Genomic DNA, 16,626 nt, shown 5'->3' on the forward strand with positions numbered 1-16,626 from the left:
CAAAACTATGCTAGGTACACCTATGAATACACCATAGTGAACTCCACCTTCATGTGTACCTGTAAAGCACCAGTTACAAAAACAATACCTAATAAAAGAAAGACCAGCAGAGTAGAGGAAGAGAAATAGGGGAGGAAGGAGAAGAGGAGGGAGGGGAGAAGTACTGGGGACTGAAATGGAGCAAGTTTTCTTCCATAAATGTGTGATTATGTGAAAATGAACCACACTGTGGAAACACAATGCACTAACAAAAGTCATTTATAAAAGCTTTATACATTTTATTGGGATCAATGATATGTTGTCCACTTGATTGATTGAAACTTGAGAAACATATTTTTGGGGGTGGGGGGACATGTTACAATTAGGAGCATTCACTTCATTTAAAAGAAAATAAAATTCTCATATGACCTTGAAAATAAATAAATAAATACATGAACAAGGTCGAACTTCAAAATTAATCAGCCAGTATAAATCTATATGTATACCATTTCATCAAAATCCTGCAATGGAGTTAGTTTTAATTCTTTCGTAAGCTATAAAAATGAGGTCTAGAGAAACCATTCCTTCTCCAATATCAAACAGCTCATGGTTAACAGATAACTTCAGCTTAGAGTTCCTGGTCCACATCCACTGTCTTTCAAAAATCTTAGTCATGTTTGGCTTTCTCTTTGCCTTCCCTTAATTGCCTCCATTCTGATAAATTATACTGATACCCAGACAATAAGTTCACACGCTGGAATTAATAGGAGCTCAAAGAACACACCAGAAAAGTAATCCACCATAAAATTCTAAATTAATATACCAAAGCTGTAACTAAAAATATTACTTCCATCTGACAACGGCACCTATCCTCCCTGTTAGTGTGGATCTCTTTATACACTGCAGATTTCCCTTCAAAGAAAATGGAGAGCCTCTATTGAACTGCGCCAGAAAGAGTCACGGCGGCACTGAACATTCTACAAACATTCCTTTAAAAGTATGTATCATCGTGACGTTTTATTTAGATATATCTCTCAAGAAAGAAATTGCCTGTGTGCTGTCAGCTGGTGGAAAGTAACTGCATTTTCTCTCTGAAACCATTTGGGCTCCCAGAGGGGACAGAGAATTCCAATCCTGGCCATCCAACCGCCACCTGAGTGTTCAGCCTCCCTGCAGCAAAGTTCTTGGTTAAGCCAATGGATCATATTTTTTCAAGTCAGTTGATTCCCTTTCAAATGCTACTGCCTGTTTTTCTACAACTACATTTAAAGATGAGTCTTTGCAGGAGTAGCTATGCAAATTCTTACATTTTTTTTCTAGATTATTTTTCTGTCTTTTTTCACCTTTCTCTCTGTTTCTATTTTGTCAGGTATAGACTCTGAACAGGAAGTCTTAAAGTTAATAAATGAGAAATGCGCCTGTTGACTTAAAATGCAAGGATACTTTTCCTCAATGCAGCTGAATCTTTGAGTAATAACCCATGGATGGAAGAGAGCAGCTGAATATGGGTCACACCAATTTATCTTTCTCTGCTCTCTAAACGTAATCGACCAGGTCTAAAACCAGAAATCCATTCACATAGGACTCTGCAGAGGATAAGGCACTATTTTTATTAACACTTAACCAAAAGACTTAAAAGCTACCTGCCTTTTGAGCAACGACATTAAAGGTGGTCGTGAGGAGATCTGGAGAAGTGATCATAAAGACCTCGGCTTTGGACTCTGCAGATAACTGATGCACAAGAGCAAAAGGCAAAAGGAGAAGTGGTAAGAACTCCCCAGTTAATTTCCAGGCACAGAGAGGACAGTAAAGAGAGGAGAGGAACACAGGCTCTGTCCCACACACACCTGGGCCCATGGGTTTGTGCATTTATCCCTTCATTCTAAAGTGGTAGCATGACATTGTGGCTAGGAGCAGAGGCTGCAGCCAGACTAGAACTAAACCCCAGCCCCACACTAATAAGCCATGAAGCCTTTGGTATGGATTAGATGCGAGCTGTTCCCCCAAAGCTCATGTGTGAGACAGAGCAAGAAGGTTCCGAGGTGAAATGATTGGGTTCGTCCTGATAGGGACTGACTGGTGGTGACTGTAGGTGGGTAGGGTGTGATTGGAAGAGCTGGGTCCCTGGAGTGTGCCTCCGTGGTATATAATTCATTCTTAGTGAGCAGAGTTCTGTCTCTGATTCTTGGTGGCTTTGGCCTGACCTGCTGTCCTCTGCCACTTTATTCCACCATGATGTTCTCTCTCACCTCGAGCTCCAAGAAATGGAGTGGTCCCTCTGTGCACTGAGACCGTGAGCCCCGGAATAGACTTTTCCTCCTTTGATTGTTCTGGTCAGGTCTTTTGATCACAGTAATGGGAAAAAAGAAAAAAAAATACTGACAAGAGCAACTTTGGCAGGTTAGCAAGGGACTTGGTCTCTCTGATTTTTCTGATCTTTAAAATGGACATGACGGTGATACTACTTTCATAGAGTTGCCAGGAAGATTGACTGAGTTAACGTAGGCTCCCTGTGTCGGTGCGTCATGGGTACTACAGAAGTTTTGCTCTGGCTTCCCCCTGTGCACCTGCCATATTCCAACTCCCACATTAGGCACTGAGGATTGTCAAGAAAGAAAGAGAGAGAGAAAGAGAGAAAGGAAGGAAGGAAGGAAGGAAGGAAGGAAGGAAGGAAGGAAGGAAGGAAGGGAGGGAGAAAAAAATATAGGCACTGGTTTTATCCCTAATTTTATCAATCCCAATAAGTTCTGTGGTGGAATGGAGTGGGGAATTATGAGAGAAAAGCAGCAAGACTGTGGGGTGATCTGATTCATTGAGTGGCGAGGCACAGTGAATGGTGTCTGAGTGGCAGAGTTGGAGAGGTTGAGGAAGTGAGGTGCGTCTAGGAAGACAAGGGAAGACAGCCAGGGGGCCCTGAGGCCCCTGGCGAAGCCAGTTGGCCACTCCCGAGGAACCGAAAAGTCTCGTGTGCCAGAGGCCTCAAAGGTGGGGAAGCTGTGGGAGAGGGGCTGCAGGCACCGGGAGGGATCACGTCACCAGAGCCACAGAGGTGACATTACAGGCTTACAACAGGGGAAGCGGTTGGAGGATTTTATGCAGAAGAGGGATATGATCAGATTTGTGTTTAGAACAGACCTCATCTTTACATCAGGTTTAGGTTTGAGGAAAAATTGCATCCAAAGTGTAGAACATCCCCTTTATTTCTTCCCTCCCACCCTCAGACGCACAGTCTCCTCTTATTAACGTTTCATGATAGCGCAGTCCATTTTATACAATTGGTAATATCAATTAAGGTCCCTAGTTCACCTAAGGATTCATCTTCGGGTCACGTGATTGCACGGATTTTGACATAGAAAATGTTGTGCACCCACCATTATACTCTGTTGCACAGAATAATTTCACTGTTCTATAATTTTTAAAAAATTTTTTATAAAAGTACTAACTCTGGAAAGTGTGGCTGAGCAAGGGTGCTGATGAGAGGCCTGCTGAGTGCCTGTGGCCATGCTCTTGACATGGGAGGATGGTGATGATGTGGGCAAGGACAAAAGCATGGAATCAGAGGAATGGAGACAGGCAAGGTAGGTTTTAGAACTACTTGATGTGATGGAGCCTGTTCATCATGGTAGGCTACTGCTCTACAGCAGATCCTCACAAGCTCAGTAGTGAAACAGAAGTGGAAGTGTATTTTTCACTAGTATCAAGTCTGATATCCAGGGGTAAAATGGTTTTGAGTCAAGCTATTGTCCAGTGCTGCCACCTTGCAGCCCTGTCCTGGCCCCTTCCTGCTGCTCAGAGCCCTCTCTACTCACCTAGGACAAAGCAGGAGTGTGGAGGAGGCTGGGGAGAAGCACAGGTCTTCCACTCATATTCCCCTGGCCGGCTTTCAGCCTCATAATATGTAGTGGTCATCTCATAAATAATACACTTTATTTTTCTGTTAATAGAACTGTAGTTTCTTTTGTAAAATGAACTTTCCTCTGTTTAGCTCATGAATCTAGAAGCACATGCAGAAAGGGCAAGGAGCACACTCACATCTCCCAGTCACAGTCAGTGCAGAAGCAGTGATCATGGACCAAGTGTCAAATCCAGGAGACCCAGCAGGCAGTAGACTCTCCTTACAGCTGGACTTGAACCTGGGAGAGTACAAGAGCAAGCACAGTGCTTGTCTGAAAATAGTGGTAGCACTGAGAAAGCCAAGCTAAAGAAGGAGAGGAGCACTGGTCCCAGAGGTGGACACTGGACCAAGATAATACAGAAGGTGCACTTCTTGCTGAAATTTCTAACTGAAAATCCATCACTTCCCTTCAACTCCTCCATTGCTAGTGTCTGACAGAGCCCCAAGAAGTCTTCTAGATCCTAACCTTCTTTCTCCCTCTCTTCTCACCTGTGTGTGTGTATATTTGTGTGTGTGTGTGTTTATTCTTATAGCATTTGTTTCCATGCCTGTCTTGTGGAATTTGCCACTTTCTCTCAGGAATCATAATTACTTATGTATCTGTCTAATCTACTAGAATTTAATCCTCTTAAGGAAAATAACTCCTTTCTGATTTGTCTATAAATTCTCCAATTTTATTCTCGTTAGGTAACCAAGAAATAGGGTAGGAATAGAAGGTTGAATATATTTTTGTTCCCTAATTTCTGTGGCAGTGGAATCCCAATTTAAAATTTCTGAGCAGTTGTGGTTTTATTGAAAGTTCTTCAAATCTATATGCACACTGAGCATTGCATAATGAACCAAATCATTAATATATAAGTAGCATGTCTTGTACATAAAATGCAGTAAACATCTCTAAGCTGTGTTACTCTCTCGTGACTAACAAAATGTCATTTCATCCTAAATCTGTTAGTGAACCCAGGGAGGATATTTTTCAGTGTGTATTCTCTCAATGAGCGTGGTTATGGCTAAGAACATACCTTGCCTGACCCCTCGCAATAAAACCAGGCACCTTAGGAAGCACATCATGCCACCTGAGCCTCTTGGAGTATGCCATCTGGGGAAGTCTCCCATTGATGGCTATTCCCTCTAGCGACACTCTTGTAGAACTTTACATCACAGCACTGACAGGAAACAATATTTAAAGGCTCCCTGACATCAAAGGTCAGGATGCTTGCCGCTGGAAATGATGGGCAATGGGTAGTGGCTCTTAGAGGTCCCACCCAGTCACCTTGAGGACGGTGGGATGGGTCTCTTGGTAAAACTCAACTATGTTCGTGACACTGCATGTCATATACCAATGGCCCATTTCCCAGGGCATGAAATTGTATACAGCAGCTTAAACATCACATGCCTGTCCACACACCACCGTCTGGCCTCTGCGATCCCTTCAGCCCCAACATCACACACACAGATGCATGTATGCAAAACACCCTTACATGTATACACAGAGGTGCACAGGTGAGCACATATTTGCCACCTTATTTCTGCATCAGATCATCACAGTTTCCCTGCATACATCTGCATCCTTTTTTCCATCTGAGAAACCAATGCATAGAAAGTCCAATGTCCTCAAGGTCAACATTTGAAACCAGACAAATCTGAATCTAGAAGTAGCACTTCATTCATCACTGTATACTGATTGCTATTACAACTTGAATTTGAATCTTGTTAACTTCTGACTTTGTTCTGGCTGAAGAATAGGGCTGAATCAAATGACTTTCAAATTTGATTTTTTTTTCCACATTGTCCTTTAATGTAGACCTGTAAAAATGTGGCTTAAAAATTCTTGAACCTGCCCTTACTTCAGTCCAGGTGAGTATCCTTCAGAGGTCCTCCTCTGCCACCTTCACCACTTTGAGTGTTGGCTTCACGGTTTTCCTTTTTGCAACAGTCACCTTTAAAAAATGATTGGCTTACAGGATTTCAATCAAAATAGTATACAAAAGGGACTCTTACATATTTGGGTGAGAGAGGAGCCTGAAGTTCAATCTCCACACTACAAGGACTCCGGTTGCCCAGGGACGTTCTGTTAATATACCATGTCGCCCGAAGTTATAGTACCAGGAGGTGGTGGAAGCAATTACGTTATACAGTGTTAATCTTATGCAAGTAGCTGCTTGTCAGAATCTTGGAAAGGTAGGTTGATCAGGCTTTGGTTTTCTCTGATAAAAAGTCTTGGTTCTAATAAGACAAGAGGTGACATCTGTAAAATTCTAATTTTTTTTTTTATTTCTGCACTTTCTATATTATGCTCCATCCCTGGGAGAATTAGTAAACAAGTTTTTGTATGACAATGCTTCATTGACTTTGATATTCAACTTCATGTTTTAAATAATTTATTTTTAATTGAAAAATGAAATTGTTTGTATTTACAGGATATGTTGTAGCATTCTGATATTTGAATATATTGTAGAATAATTAAATCAGGCTCAATAACATGTTCATCATCTCAAATACTTCTCTTTATTTGTGTAGAACCTTTAAAATCTACTGTCATAGCAAATTTCAACCATAGTCACCGTGCTGTGCATAGAGCTCCAGTAGGTATTTCTCCTGTCTCACTGAAGCTTTGCACACTTGGAACCAACATTTCCCTATCACCCCCCCCAACTCCTGGTAACCATCACACTACCCTCCACTTCTGTGGTTTTGGCTTTTGGGGATTTCACATACAAGCGAGGTCTTGTGGCTCTTGCCCTCTTATTTTACTCAGCATAATGTCCCCCAACATATCCATTGGGGACAATGACATGATTTTTCATAATGGAGTAGGTACAAAACATGGCATAGTGTAGTCATAACTAGGAAGAATACAAAAGGAAGACTAGAGAGGTGGTGTGATTATGTTCCTATAAATAAGGAAATTAAGCAATGGGATATTTAAAAAATGGAGCTAGCAATATCATTTAGCTAGTTGATGACTTCCTCTCCCTTCTCTGATTCTAGTGAGGTGGTTTGTCCCTGAGTCATATTCAAGAAAGTTGACAGCATGCCATGACCAAGGGGTCCTTGCTTAGCGTTAAGGTTAAGATAACACTGTGGGCCGGCCTCAGTGGCACAAGCCTGTAATCACAGCTGCTCAGGAGGCTGAGGCAGGAGGATACTGAGCTCAAAGCCAGCCTCAGCAACAGTGAGGTGCTAAGCAACTCAGTGAGACCCTGTCTCTAAATAAAATACCAAATAGGGCTGGGGATGTGGCTTAGTGGTTGAGTGCCCCTGAGTTCAATCCCTGGTACCAACCCAAACCAAACCAAACAAAACAAAGCACTATTCAAGCACATTTTCTGGTTTCCAAATTGGATCTGACAGATATTAGTGTGGCCTTGGACAATGGCTTAACTTCTCTATTTATCATCTTTTCCTCTGGAAAATGTTGTTGAGAGTATTTATCTAGTAAGGTTGTTATGTCATCTAATGCACTGATTTAAAAAAAAAAGAACTGAGAATTGGACATGTTTAAAATGACAAGAGATAAATGTTGGAGAGGTTGTGGATAAAAAGGAACTACCATACAGTATAAGTAGGAATATAAATTAGTATGACCATTATGGAAAACAATATGATGTTCCTTAAAAAAAAAAATGTAGAACTACGATATGTCATACAATCCCACTATCCCATTCCTGGGCATATTTACAAAGAAAGTAAAATCATTATCTCAAAGAAATAACTGCACTCCCCTGTTCATTATAGCCTTCACAATAGCCCAGATATTGAAACAATCTAAGTGTTCTTCAATGGATAAGGAAATCATATCACACACAAACACACACATACAAAGTGGGAGTGTTTTTCAGCCTTTAAAAAGAAGTAAATTCTGTCATTTGACATGCATAGATGAACCTGGAGTATATTATTCTAAATAAAATAAGCCAGACACAAAAAGGACAAATACTCGTGATCTTCCATGTAGAATTTTAAAAGTCATAAAAATAGAGTAGAAAAGTGGTTACCAGAGGTGAAGGGATGGGTTTAATGGGGAGATATTGATCAAAGGGAACGGATTTGCAATTGCAAAATGAATACATTCTAGAGATCTAATGTACAGCATGGACTTGAACTTGTGATTCTCCTGCCTCAGCCTCCAGAGCCATTGGGATTACAGGCGTGCACCACTGCACCCAGCTATATAGCATGGTGACTATACTTAATAATAATCTATTACATACTTGAAATTTTCAGAGAGCAGATCTTAAATATTTTCATCACCAAAAAAGTAACCATGTGAAGCAATGGATATTCTAATTACCTTAACTTTGAAAATCATTTCAAATTGGATGTTCTAATTACCTTAACTGTGAAAATCATTTCAAATGCATACCTATATCAAAACATCACGAAGCTGAAGCAGGAGGATTTTAAATTCAAGGCTAGCCTATGTAACTTAGCAAGGCTCTGTCTCAAAATTAAAAAAAATAAAAAGGGTGGAAACCTTTTCCAGTGTTAGAGCTCCCTTGGTTCTAACAAAGGAAAAAAAGTCCTGTTGTTAATCTTGAATATTAGTAATTTTTATTTGCAAATTATTAAGGCATCAATATCATGCTTTCATTAAGAACTAGACTTGGCATAGATGAAGAGCTATATGCTTGTTAGTTTTAATCGTTGATATTCAGTTCACTTTACCTCCTTAGTGCCTCTAAAGAAGTAATATGGTCTGAAGTTAGAGATTGGGTAAAATCTACACATACCCAGTACATTATCTTCCTGTTTCTTGTGAAGCATTTGAACTGGCATTTCATTTCCTTCCTCTCTCTTTCTCTCCATTACTAATAACATGCTAACTTAAATATCCACCAAGCAAGAATCACAAAAACTGGATACTCCTCCCTCCCAGCTCTAAATCAGGGATTGTATACATGGAAGGAAATAAAGGGGTACAGTAGTCAGCAGATATAATTTTGATCCAGCCACTTTTCTGGTGACTTCTCACATCCTGGGTTGAGGAGCTGAAGCTTTTCTGCTCAAGGTGAACAGTTTTAAATAATAGGATTGCCTTATTTTGTTTTATCTTAAGCTTTATGCAAATTTTGTGTTCTCCTCCATAGCACTCCTCATTCCAGATATTCAAATAAAACTGGTGCTCCAGGATTTTTAACTGAGTCTATGAACTGAATCTTCTCTATCTTCCTAGAACAATGTTGGATAGAGAGGATATTCCTCTGCATACTAATACCCTAATTTGAAAAGCACAAACATGCCTCTTCTTGCTCTATATTATTTCCCTAGGAAACAGTACATTCCTATTCATCTTCTAACATCTTGATTCTAATAACCAACTCTATGTCAGTGACCGCCAAAGCTCTATTTTTGGCCTTGAGTTCCAGGTTTATATCTTTCTTGATTAATCCACATACTCACTGAGTATCTCAAATGTGGCCAAGCAAGCGTTCCACCCTCCCTGTTGACACCACAGCTTCACATCTGGACTTAGGAGCTCCGCCACCGTTCCTCCTCCTGTGTCTCTGCTCCCAGTGAACAACACAATATCTGTCCCATGGTGCAAGTGAGAAGCCTCAACTTTAATCCTGGAGGCCTCCCTCATTACCCATAATTAATCTGTCTCCATGTTCATTCAATTAAATTCCTGATTTTTCCTGGATCTGCCTACTTTTCTCCATCTTTCCTGCTACTCTCAAGTCTTTCAAAGGCCCTCGGGGTTTACCCTGGCTCTGTTCTAATTGGGTCTCCATGCTGCAAACCAGATTGCTATTTTAAAATGCAAATCCAGTTGAGTCACCTGAAGGCTTCAAACCCCAGGGTAGCTTTGATTGCTTTGGGGAAAATGTCAGGATTTATTGCCCAACTCTCTAAAATCCCCTGTAATCTGCTCCTTGTAACCCACCTCCAACTTCATTACCCATCAAGACCACCCCTCCCAACTCTGTTCCTGCCACATTGGCCTTCTTTGGTTTCCTGTACAGGAATGCCACCCTTTCTCCCAGCTCACAGCCTGTGCCTGAGCTGTCTCTTCTTCCTCAATTGTTCTCCAGGGTTGAGCCCTTCTCTAGGCTGAACATACCGTCTTTCATATCCAGCTCCAACCTCCCTGCCATACTCTTGTCAGGGGACCCTGTACGTTCCATCCTTGGCATTCACGGTTTGCATTTGAGCATTTAGGAAATCCTTTGATAGTGGTTTAGTTTTTGTAACTCCATACACTATAAACTCTTTACAGGAAACAATAGTGACAATTTTACTCACTGCTATATTCCCTTCTAACAGTATTCACATCAGAACAGATGTTCACTAAATATTTATTGAGTGAATGAATGGCTAAATGAACAATTCTGTGAGTGAGTAGGTGTTACTATTTCACATTTTATAGATGAGCAGAATGAAACTTGAACAGATGAAATGATTTGCCCAGGGATACATGTTCAGAATACAGTAGTCAGAATTTGAACTCAGATATAAGACTCTGTAACCATTCTCTCTTTGAATTTTAAGAAAATCAAGTTAATTTGCTAGAGAAAATAACCAAAAATAGATAATAATACTGTAAAACTCAAACAACTTAATAAGTTATTTCTCAAAAAATTAATTTATACTTATCCTGAGAAACTGACACACTAAAAATCATAATAAAAGACTGCAAAGAAAATTAAAGTCACTCTGATCCCATCACGCAGAGAAGACAGATACTATATTTATTCATTTCTCTGAAATACACTTCATCACATTTGATTATCTTTAAAACTTAAGACATATCTTAGAAAAACAGGATACCATAGTGTTTGCAAGTCTTAATTTAGCTGTTGGAATTTTAGTGGGGTTTACTTGGTCATAGTTTTCATTTAGTCAGTACTTCACTTGAATCTTGGGCATTGCTAGCACTACATCTTTTAATTTAAATTAATTTCTGTTTAGTCAGGATTTTTTTTTTAAGTTTTTAGTTTTCTTTTTTAAAGTGGGTGTTGGGGATCAAATCCAGAACCTTACCTATGATTTGCTTGTTTCTAGCACTAAGCCACACGCCACCTCCATTCACAGTTTGCTTTTGAGCATTCAGGAAATCCTTTGATAGTGGTTTAGTTTTTATAACTCCATACACTATAAACTCTTTACAGGAAACAATAGTGACAATTTTACTCACTTTTATATTCCCTTCTAACAGTATTCACATCAGAACAGATGTTCACTAAATATTTATTCGTTCCCTAAATATTTATTGAGTGAGTGAATGGCTAAATGAACAATTCTGTGAGTGAGTAGGTGTTACAGAATTGTGAGTATTTGTTCATTATACTTCAGCTTTATTGAGGTATAATGGACAAATAAGACATATCTATTAATTTTAATCCCCAATGAAAGGTTTTCAGAACAATTACACCTTGATTCAGCTCCAAAACAAAGTAAATGGCTGTGTTTAGGAAATAATGGTGGGAGGTATAATGTTAACTTTGAGTAAAACAAACATTCATGATTGGAGAAATTAACCTAAATTCTGTGCTTTCACCTAAGAAGGCAGTCAAGCGCTTTATGAGACCTAAGGAAAGGGCCTATTAAATAGTGGAAGTTCTAGTCCTCATGACTTCTGAATTAATGCCAAAGAATGACCTAGAATAAGTGAACAACTGAACACAAGAGAAATGATACCTCAGAAGAGGTGAAAGAACTTAAAGAGAGATGAGATGCTGGTCTGATCAGTTTACGTGATGCACAGGACTATTATTAAGACATCAAACATAGAAACTTCTTCATAGAAAGTCAAGCTATGCTATGAGTCTTGCTTTGCCAGAATCTTACATTCAGTGAAATATGTTAGCATTTGGAATTACATCCATGGACACATTCTCCACGGCAACATCTTCAGTCTGTGAGGATGACTTTCCTCTTAGAACTCCACTCTTCTGCAAGGCTAGACCTAGAAGCCATGTGCTGCCCCATAAAATGATTCCTAGATCCATGGGGGACCCTACAACAAGGTAAATGACTTGGTAAAGGGTTTCTGAGAACATTTCCTGTCTTTTGGAACCTAAGGGCACTAAAACAAAATTCTTTATAGCACTGCTGTTTTTGGATTTGGTTACCAAGCTATATCACAAATCAGTTCAAACCATAAACCTTACAAATAAAATTGTTAATGCAACTCAATTACATACAGTTTGGATTTAACTACCAACACTCTGAATGAAACTGGCTTCGAGTCTTACGGGGTTTTTTGTGATTGTTGATGCTTAACATTAGGTTACTTGCAAAACTCAGTACCCAGTCAACTGGCTAATTAGACCATCTCACGTCTCACTTTTACTTGCTTGATGAGAGTCAGAGTCAGGATTACACCAGCTTTCCTAGTGGCATCTCACGCCCCAGTCTCAGCACAGCCTAAGACATGTCTCAGGACATGCTGTGCATCTGGTCAGCTGTTGCTGTGCTTCTGTCCCAAGGGAAATAGGAGCTCCCCTTCTTCACCGTTGGTAAAAGCTGATCATTGTATCAGAAGTCTGCAAACTATGGCCAATAGACCAAGGGTAGCTTGCATTTTATGTAAATAAAGATTTTTTGGGATCATAGTGACACACATTGGTTTATGTGTATTATCTATGGAGTATTTTGAGCTGCAGAGGTAGGGCTTAGTGGTTGGGAGGACTGTATGCCCTGCAGTACCTTGCACACAGACCTTTACAAAAAAACAGTTTGCTAGCCCCTGAGCTAAGTATGGTCATTCATGCGACCAGTTTCATTCTTATTTATTTTATTTTATTTTTTCCTGAGCACCATACTTGGTAGTAGGCTGACTGTTGAATTATGTCACTGGAAAATAAATGTTTTGACTGACAACTAGTGTCCTCCTTAAACACAATGAACTTTAAATCAAAACCAAGTTTTCCCCTTTCGTTTTATTAGACACTTCTTAGGTGCCTTTGTCTTCTTACCATTTTCTATGCAAGATGCCAGATATCCCTCAAATCATTTCAAACTCGGCACTGCTTTATTAACAGAAATGAAATCTGCCTTCAAGTTTCTGGAGGCTTTGAATATCAACTAAGCTGCCAGATAAAGGAAAGAAAAAGGAGGAATGAGGGAGAGACAATTAGAATTACACAGCAAGCCAAACTGGAGTCTTGAAGGCCACTTCTGGATTAAAGGACACACAATTTAGGATCAGACGGTTTTAGGATTAAGTTCAACATTAAATCCCATTGGTCTTAGATTAGAAACCTTACTGGTGACTTCATAAAAATAAATCAGATTGAATTTAGTCACTAATAATAGCCTGACTTCAGAAAATTCACTAACAGTCTCTGAATTTCAATTTCCTTGCCTATACTATGGAGATAATAAAAATAGTTAACTGATAATATGTATGTATGTGTATGGCATTTATGTATTAGCTATAAGTACAGCTTAAATCTCAGTAACTACTTATAAGAAGTGAAGTAATTATATAGATATAATGTGTAAGTATCCCAAAATATCACATGCTATAAAAGGAATTGTATTTGTAAGTAACTTAAAAGTTAAGTAATTATACATATGATGTATATGTAATTGTATGTGACATTTTCACTGCAAATTTATTTATCTGGATGAGCTATCTGTTGGCAGCTCATAATAAGTGAGCTATACGTTACTTGTTGGATAAGTGAGTGAATAAATGAATGAATGAAAATTACAGTTTAGCATAAAAATAAATAGCTTGTTCCTTTTGATTCTAAACATTCTTTGGAGTCCCCAGGACTCTGGAGGTAGAGAATGACATAACCACATCTGATTTTAGATGCTGCCAGGTTAATCTTTAACTGTTGAAAAAGAATGTACACAGAGTGTTATTCCACCGAGGTCTATAAGCAGACACTTACTGGGTTCACCTGCAAGGATACTGTGACTGAAAATCCTGCCAAGAACAACTTAGAGGAAGGAAAGTTTATTTTGGCTCACGGCTTCAGAGGTTAAATCAATGGTCATCCAACTCCACTGCTCTGGGCCCAAGGGGAAGCAGAACATCATGGCGGAAGGGTCTGGCAGAGGAAGTGCTGTACTGTTCATGGTGGCCAGATAATGGACAGACAGAAAGAGAGCAAGCAAGGTGCCAGGGAAATGTAAACCCCAAAGTCACGCCCCAGTGACATGCTTCCTGCAGCCACATCACACCTGCCTACAGGTAGTCCATTAACTACCACTAGTTAGTCGACTCAAATCATTAATTCAATAAATAGATTAATCCACTGATGAGTCCAAAGATCTCATAATTCAATCATTTCACTGCTGAATAGTCCTGCATTAACACAGGAGCTTCTGCGGGATGTTTCATAACCAAACCTTAACAAACATTGACCTGGATTCCCTAGTCGCATCTTTAAAGGCTAGCCTTGATGATATGCTGTCTTTACCACTCTTTACAAGGAAAAATAGTTGTCAGATATATCTTCATGGTCCCACAACTCTGTAATAATCAACCAGTATTAGGAGTTCTGATTATATAGGTAGCCCAAGTCAATGGAAAATCATTGCCTTCTGCGTCAGAAAGACTCAGTTTTCAATCCCAGCACTTTAGTGCTCATAAACACTTGCTGTTGGGGCTACATAACCGATATTCTCTTTCTCTTCCTAATAGTAATCAAGCGTCTCAAAGGAAACCACCCCTGCTGTCAAGTTCAGTACAAATTAAATCTACCACTGACTGCAGGAATGAGCATTTGAAGACCTCAGTCTGTTAAGTGGGCCTAGAAGCAGTGACCTCCCAATAGCAATGAGCAAGTCCAAGGTTATTGTTCATTACCACTCTCCCTTAAAATGAACAGGGATGCCTGGAGAAATCACTGTTTACAGGATGTATGTTTTAGTGGGATATGGGACGAGGCAGGCAATAAAATACAAGGAAGGACCTGAACTGATTTGTGCCAGAAACTGTGGAAGGTCTGAGAATGATGGGGGGACATTGACAGGAAGCCACATTCAGTACAATCAGAGCATCAAGATAAACAATGACCATAACAGACTATGGCTCACTGAATAAAAACAGAAAACCATGCATATATAAATGAACAAATTAATAGAACAAATAAATAAATGAATGCCAACATGAATAAAATTTTAATGACCAATGGGATATTTACTTAGTGACAAACCACCTCACAAAATATTTATACATGAAGAATAGCACAGCTTTATAACAAGAAGCTTGGCAGACACCATGTTAATCCAATTATCAGAGTTAACTTCATCAGTAATGGGACTAATCAATACCATGTGGCTCCCGATAAGACACAGTGAGAAACATGCAGCATCATTTTGGTGATCTGCCTTCCAAAGATGAATAACCTGAAACTAATGATAAAGAAACATCTCATCAACAAAAATGAGGGGCATTGTACTAAGCCCTTGATGATATCGAAGACTGTAATGGTCAAAAATGTCAGGGTCATAAAGTCCAGAAGACCAAAAACCTGTTCCAGGTTGAAAGAAACCAAACAGATGTGATGACTAAATGCAACAGGAGATTCTGGACTGGTTCATTTTGGAATAAAGACATTGTCGGGACAGTTGGTGAAATTTCAATTCAAATAAAGAATTAGATGGCCCTAACACTGTTTTTGATGGTTGCATTTTGGGTTATAAAGAAGAATGTCCTAAGTTCACAAAATGTACATTAAATAATTCAAGGGTGATAGGGCATCAGTTTGGAAGCTCTCAAATAGTTTAAGAAAAACATCTTTGTTCTGCACTTGAATCTTGGCTGTAAGTTTGAGATAATTTCAAATTACAAAAACTGATAATCCACTTGTAGAACGTATCTGGTAAGATACATTGCAATGGGAAAGGACAGTTGTCCATCAGGGAAAAAATTCACTCTCCACCACATACCTTTCATGCTGTTCAGATTGCTATACTATAAATTTAAACTAATATGAATAGAAATGGTTATATATTTGGATGAAAATTAAAAAAATACATAAATCCTCATTATCAAACCATTGAAAATTAAATTTATGAAGAGCTTTAGCAAACCAGCATTTTGATCGTTTATTCTATTACCATGTATCATTTCCCCCCTTCTTCTGGTTTTACAACATGGTGATCCTGTAATCTGGATCCTTATAGTACTGTCGGATTTCAAAGTTTTTAAACCAGTGTTATTTTCCATGCTAATGGAAATTCTTTTAGACATTAAAAAATGAACAAATGAGGAATTCCTTCCCTCTCTGTACCTTTATTTTGATTGCCAGTACCATTGCTATATGACAGCATATATAATTATTTTATTTATTCAATCTTTCTGTGGCTCCCATACTGGAGTCTCAACTTCTCTGGTAAAAGTATAACACCGAGGACTTTGATTTTTTTCTGTGCTGAAACTTTGGAATCTAATGCTATGCCTGGCACACAATAACCACTCAATAAATATTTACATAATTATTACACAGTCCTCAACAACCTAAGGAAATCTGTATGACGGCCCCCATATACAGCATCATATATGAGCATCATATGCTTAGAAATGAGCATGTTGATTAAGGTCACCAAGGGGCATTTGGGAACCTGAGAGTTTAAACCCAGGCCTTCCTGGCTCTTGAGTCCCATGTCTACACCATCTCCTTCACCATGATGCCTGTATCAGTTGTGCCGGCAGTAATACAGCCCAGCCCTGTACCTCCTCCGTTGGCTCAGTTCTTCTCTGCCTCTCCTCTGGACTCCTGCAGTGAATGCTCAGCCTTCCTCTGGACTCCTGTGCACCCTGGAGATCAGGCTTCCAAAGAAAAGCCAGT

General features: G+C 39.4%; 1 long non-coding RNA gene across 1 annotated transcript in view; it reads left to right on the forward strand.

Moving 5' to 3' along the window:
• Window positions 1-1,346: 1,346 nt before the first annotated feature.
• The window catches only part of LOC144365409 (uncharacterized), a 33,031-nt gene continuing 17,751 nt past the window's right edge, over window positions 1,347-16,626 (forward strand). The window contains exon 1 of the long non-coding RNA XR_013423811.1: window positions 1,347-1,745. This is a non-coding gene — a long non-coding RNA (uncharacterized LOC144365409). The remainder of the gene's footprint in view (window positions 1,746-16,626) is intronic.

This window comes from Ictidomys tridecemlineatus, chromosome 7 (assembly GCF_052094955.1).
Source record: "Ictidomys tridecemlineatus isolate mIctTri1 chromosome 7, mIctTri1.hap1, whole genome shotgun sequence".
In the NCBI taxonomy this organism is placed as follows: domain Eukaryota; kingdom Metazoa; phylum Chordata; class Mammalia; order Rodentia; family Sciuridae; genus Ictidomys; species Ictidomys tridecemlineatus.